The 6,505-nt window shown below is 36.4% G+C and overlaps 1 non-coding gene across 1 annotated transcript; it reads right to left on the bottom strand.

The window, feature by feature from the left end:
• Window positions 1-5,912: 5,912 nt before the first annotated feature.
• On the bottom strand, window positions 5,913-6,015 carry LOC118893670. Its single transcript, XR_005019528.1, has one exon. It is a non-coding gene; the product is annotated as a U6 spliceosomal RNA (small nuclear RNA).
• Window positions 6,016-6,505: the final 490 nt, after the last annotated feature.

Raw genomic sequence — 6,505 nt, 5'->3', positions numbered from 1 at the left:
TTCAATCTTCCAGACATATTCAGGTAATGGAGGGAAAAGAAACTTTTGATTTGAATTTTCCACACAAATTATAGCTGTAGACATAGCTCTATTTATCAATGAAGTCTTGTTCTCTTAAGACAGTTTGGCTATTTATTGTGTGTTATGGGCTAAATTGGGTCCCATCAAAAATTCATATGTTGAAGTCCTAATACCCCCATACCTCAGAATTTAATTGTATGTATGTATTTATATATTTATTTATTTATTTAATTTATTGGCCATAAATGCATGAGTTTATTTCTGGAAACTCAATTGCATTTCACTGATCTATATGTCTATCATTACACCAGTACCATACTGTTTTATTATTTTAAGAGATCTTTATTGGAGTATAATTGCTTCACAATACTGGTTAGTTTCTGTTGTACAACAAAGTGAATCAGACATATGCATACATATTGTCCCCATATCCCCTCCCTCTTAAGCCTACCTCCACCCTCCCTATCCCACCCCTCTAGGTCATCACAAAGCATCAAGTTGATCTCCCTGTGCTATGAAGCTGCTTCCCACTAGCTAACTATTTTACATTCGGTAGTGTATATATGTCGATGCTACTCTCACTTCCCCCCAGCTTCCCCCTCCCGCCCTGTGTCCTCAAGTCCATTCTCTATGTCTACATCTTTATTTCTGCTCTGCAACTAGGTTCATCAGTACCAATTTTATTTTTTTTAGGTTCCATACATATGCGTTAGCATACGGTATCTGTTTTTCTCCTTCTGACTTACTTCACTCTGTATGACAGACTCTAGATCCATCCACCTCACTACAAATAACTCAATTTCGTTTCTTTTTATGGCTGAGTAATATTCCATTGTATATATGTGTCACATCTTCTTTATCCATTCATCTGTCGATGGACATTTAGGTTGGTTCCATGTCCTGGCTATTGGAAATAGTGCTGCAATGAACATTGTGGTACGTCTCTTTTTGAATTATGGTTTTCTCAGGGTATATGCCCAGTAGTGGGATTGCTGGGTGATATGGTAGTCCTATTTTTAGTTTTTTAAAGAAGCTCCATTCTGTTTTCCATGGTGGTTGTATCAATTTACATCCCCACCAACAGTGTACGAGGGTTCCCTTTTTAACCACACTCTTTCCAGCATTTATTTTTTTCTAGATTTTTTGATAATGGCCATTCTGACTGGTGTGAGGTGAAACCTCATTGTAGTTTTGATTTCCATTTCTCTAATAATTAGTGATGTTGAGCATTTTTTCATGTGCCTCCTGGCCATCTGTATGTCTTCTTTGGTGAAATGTCTATTTAGGTCTTCCATCCATTTTTTAACTGTATTGTTTGTTTCTTTTGATATTGAGCTCCATGAGCTGTTTGTATATTTTGGATATTAATCCTTTGTCTGTTGTTTCATTTGCAAATATTTTCTCCCATTCTGAGGGTTGTCTTTTTGTCGTTTATGGCTTCCTTTGCTGTGCAAAAGCTTTTAAGTTTAATTAGGTCCCATTTGTTTATTTTTGTTTTTATTTCCATTACTCTAGGAGGTAGGTCAAAAAAGATCTTGCTGTGGTTGATGTCAAAGACTGTTTTTCCTATGTTTTCCTCTAACAGTTTTATAGTGTCTGGTCTTACATTTAAGTCTTCAATCCATTTGGAGTTTATTTTTGTGTTTGGTGTTAGGGAGTGTTCTAATTTCATTCTTTTACATATAGCTGTCCAGTTTTCCCAGCTCCACTTATTGAAGAGGCTGTCTTTTCTCCTTTGTATGTTCTTGCCTCCTTTGTCATAAATTAGGTGCCCATATGTGCGTGGGTTTATCTCTGGGCATTCTATCCTGTACTACTGATCTATATTTCTGTTTTCATGCCAGTACCATACTGTCTTGATTACTGTAGCTCTGTGGTATAATTTGAAGTCGGGGAGCCTGATTCCTCCAACTCCATTTTTCTTTCTCAAGATTGCTTTGGCTATTCAGGGTCTTTTGTGTTTCCATACGAATTGTAAAATTTTTTGTTCTAAATCTGTGAAGAATGCCATTGGTAGTTTGATAGGGATTGCACTGAATCTGTAGATTGCTTTGGGTGGTACAGTCATTTTCACAATATTGGTTCTTCCAATCCAAGAACATGGTATATTTCTCCATCTGTTTATGTCATCTTTGATTTCTTTCATTAGTGTTTTATAGTTTTCTGAGTACAAGTCTTTCGCCTCCTTAGGCAGAGGGAGAAAGACTTAGGCAGGTTTATTCCTAGGTATTTTATTCTTTTTGTTGCAATGGTAAATGAGACTGTTTCCTTAATTTTTCTTTCTGATTTTTCATTGTTGGTGTATAGGAATGCCAGAGATTTCTCTGCATTAATTTTGTATCCTGCAACCTTACCAAATTCATTGATTAGTTCTAGTAGTTTTCTGGGGGCATCTTTAGGATTTTCTATGTGTAGTATCATGTCATCTGCAAACAGTGACAGTTTTACTTCTTCTTTTCCAATTTGTATTACTTTTATTTCTTTTTCTTCTCTGATTGCCATGGCTAGGACTTCCAAAACTATGTTAAGGAGGAGTGGCGAGAGTGGACATCCTTGTCTTGTTCCTGATCTTACTGGAAATGCTTTCAGTTTTTCACCATTGAGTATAATGCTTCCTGTGGGTTTGTCGTATATGGCCTTTATTATGTTGAGGTAGGTTCCCTCTATGCCCATTTTCTGGAGAGTTTTTATCATAAATGGGTTTTGAATTTTGTTAAAGCTTTTTCTGCATCTATTGAGATGATCATATGGTTTTTATTCCTTAATTTATTAATGTAGTGTATCACATTGATTGATTTGCGTACATTGAAGAATCCATGCATCCCTGTGATAAATCTCACTTCATCACAGTGGATGATCCTTTTAATGTGCTGTTGGATTCTGTTTGCTAGTATTTTGTTCAGGATTTCTGCGTCTATGTTCATCAGTCATATTGGTCTGTAATTTTCTTTTTTTGTGATATCTTTTTCTGGTTTTGGCATCAGGGTGATGGTGGCTTCATAGAATGAATTTGGGAGTGTTTCTCCCTCTGCAATTTTTTGGAAAAGTTTGATAAGGATCAATGTTAGCTCTTCTCTAAATGTTTCATAAAATTCGCCTGTGAAGCCATCTGGTCCTGGACTTTTGTTTGTTGGAAGATTTTAAATTACGGTTTCAATTTCATTGCTTGTGATAGGTCTATTCATATTTTCTAATTCTTCCTGGTTCCGTCTTGGAAAATTGTACCTTTCCAAGAATTTGTCCATTTCTTCATGGTTGTCCATTTTATTGGCATATAGTTGTTTGTAGTCTCTTACAATCCTTTGTATTTCTGCAGTGTCAGTTGTGATTTTTCCTTTTTCATTTCTAATTTTATTGATTTGAGTCCTCTCCCTTTTTTTCTTGATGAGTCTGGCTAAGGGTTTATCAATTTTGTTTATCTTCTCAAAAAACCAGCTTTTAGTTTTATTGATCTTTGCTATTGTTTTCTTCATTACTATTTTATTTCTGCTCTGATCTTTATGATTTCTTTCTTTCTACTGACTTTGGGTTTTCTTTGATCTTCTTTCTCTAGTTGCTTTAGGTGTAGGGGTAGACTGTTTATTTGAGATTTTTCTTTGTTCTTGAGGTGAGATTGAATTGCTATAAATGTCCCTCTTAGAACTGCTTTTGCTGCATCCCGTAGAATTTGGGTTGTCGTGTTTTCGTTGTCATTTGTTTCTATGTATTTTTTGATTTCCTCTTTGATTTCTTCAGTGATCTCTTGGTTGTTTAGTAGCATATTGTTTAGCCTCCATGTGTTTGTGCTTTTTAAATATTTTCCTCTGTAATTCATTTCTAATCTCATAGCGTTGTGGTTGGAAAAGATACTTGATATGATTTCAATTTTCTTAAATTTACCAAGGCTTGATTTGTGACCCAAGATGTGATCTATCCTGGAGAATGTTCCATGTGCACTTGAGAAGAAAGTGTATTCTGCCACTTTCGGGTGGAATGTTCTATAAATATCAATTAAATCTATCTGGTCTATTGTGTCATTTAAAGCTTGTGTTTCCTTATTTATTTTCTGTTTGGATGATCTGTCTATTGGTGTAAGTGGGGTGTTAAAGTCCCCTACTATTATTGTGTTACTATCTATTTCTCCTTTCATGGTTGTTAGCATTTGCCTTATGTACTGAAGTGTTCCTATGTTGGGTGCATTAACATTTATAATTGTTATATCTTCTTCTTGGGTTGATTCTTTGATCATTATGTAGTGTTCCTCCTTATCTCTTGTAACAATCTTTAATTTAAAGTCTGTTTTATCTGATATTAGTATTGCTACTGCAGCTTTCTTTTGATTTCCATTTGCATGGAATACCTTTTTCCATCCCCTCACTTTTAGTCTGTATGTGTCCCTAGCTCTGAAGTGGGTCTCTTGTAGACAGCATATATATGGGTCTTGTTTTTGTATCCATTCAGCCAGTCTTTTCTTTTGGTTGGGGCATTTAATCCATTTACAATCAAGGTTATTATCAATATGTATGTTCCTATTACCATTTTCTTAATTTTGTTTTGGATTTGTTTTTGTGGTTCCTTTTTTTCTCTTGTGTTTCCCACCTAGAGAAATTTCTTTAGCATTTGTTGTAAAGCTGGTTTGGTGGCGCTGAATTCTCTTAGCTTTTGCTTGTCTGAAAAACTTTTGGTTTCTTCATCGAATCTGAATGAGATCCTTGCTGGGTAGTGTAATCTTGGCTGTGGGTTTTTCTCTTTCATCACTGTAAGTATATCCTGCCACTCCCTTCTGGCCTGCAGAGTTTCTGCTGAAAAATCAGCTGATAACCTTATGGGGATTCCCTGGTATGTTATTTGTTGCTTTTCCCTTGATGCTTTTAATATTTTTCTTTGTATTTAACTTTATATAGTTTGATTAATATGTCTCAGTGTGTTTCTCCTTGGGTTTACCCTGTATGGGACTCTCTGCACTTCCTGGATTTGGGTGACTACTTCCTTTCCCATGTTAGGGAAGTTTTCAACTATAATCTCTTCAAATATTTTCTCAGACCCTTTCTTTTTCTCTTCTTCTCCTGGGACCCCTATAATTCGAATATTGGTGCATTTAGTGTTGTCCCAGAGGTCTCTGAGATTGTCTTCAATTCTTTTCATTGTTTTTTCTTTATTCTGCTGCTTGGCAGTTATTTCCACCATTTTGTCTTCCAGCTCACTTATTTGTTCTTCTGCCTCAGTTATTCTGTTATTGATTCCTTCTAGTGTATTTTTCATTTCAGTTATTGTGTTGTTCATCTGTGTTTGTTTTTTCTTTAGTTCTTCTAGATCTTTGTTAAACATTTCTTGTATTTTCTCAATCGTGCCTCCATTCTATTTCTGAGATTCTGGATCATCTTTACTATCATTACTCTGAATTCTTTTTCAGGTTGATTGCCTGTTTCCTCTTCATTTATTTGGTCTTGTAGGTTTTTACCTTGCTCCTTCATCTGTGACATATTTTTTTGCCGTATCATTTTTTTATCACTTTTATGAGTGGGATTGTGTTCCTGTCTTACTGGTTGTTTGGCCTGAGGCTTCCAACACTGGAGTTTGTAGGCTGTTGGGTAGAGCTGGGTCTTGGTGCTGAGATAAGGACCTCCATGAGACCTCACTCCAGTGAATATTTCCAGAGGTCTGAGTTTCTCTGTTAGTTCAGTGGTTCAGACTCGGAGTTCCCACCACAGGAGCTTCCTTTGCCTGACCCCCAGCTTGTGAACCAAGATCCCCCAAGCTGTGTGGGTGGCAAAAAAAAAAAAAAAAGAACAATAACAAAGTAAAAAATAAAATTAGGCTAGGAAACTAACAGATATGTTAGAAAGAATACAAAAATAAAAATATAGATGAATCAACAACCAGGAGGTACATCAGCACCACAATAGTAAAAAAAAAATGTGGAACGCTTCACGAATTTGCGTGTCATCCCTGCACAGGGACCGTGCTAATCTTCTCCGTATTGTTCCAATTTTAGTATGTGCTGATGAAGTGAGCACTAATTGTATTTATTAAGAGTCCTTAAAGAGGTAACTGAATTGATATGAGTTCATTGGGGTGGGCCCTAATCCAACATGACTGATGTCCTTATAAGAAAAGGAAGTGTGGACATGGACACATACAGAGGGAAGATGATATGAAGACAACAAGGAGAAAACGGCCATCTAATAAGTCAGAGAGAGGCCTGGAACACATCCTTCCCTCAGAAGAAGTCAACCCTGCCAATGCCTTAATTGAGGACTTCCAGCCTCTAGAACTGTGAGAAAATAAATTTCAGTTGTTTAAGTCACCAGCTGTGGAACTTTGTTATGGCAGCCCTAGCAAACTAATACACTGCATTTAAATTTTGTAGCCCTTTAGCCATGCTTCAGTTGTTGTTTCCTTCATTTTTTCCAGGGGATTGGAAAAGTCTGCCCATCTTTGACACTCCCACTTTTGGATGGAGGCGATATTATGTGCAAACCAGTGGCCTTGTAGATAACTGGTC

This window comes from Balaenoptera musculus, chromosome 3, assembly GCF_009873245.2.
Source record: "Balaenoptera musculus isolate JJ_BM4_2016_0621 chromosome 3, mBalMus1.pri.v3, whole genome shotgun sequence".
Taxonomy (NCBI): domain Eukaryota; kingdom Metazoa; phylum Chordata; class Mammalia; order Artiodactyla; family Balaenopteridae; genus Balaenoptera; species Balaenoptera musculus.
Note: the sequence above shows the minus strand (reverse complement) of the source record. Positions and strands in the feature narration are given on the sequence as shown.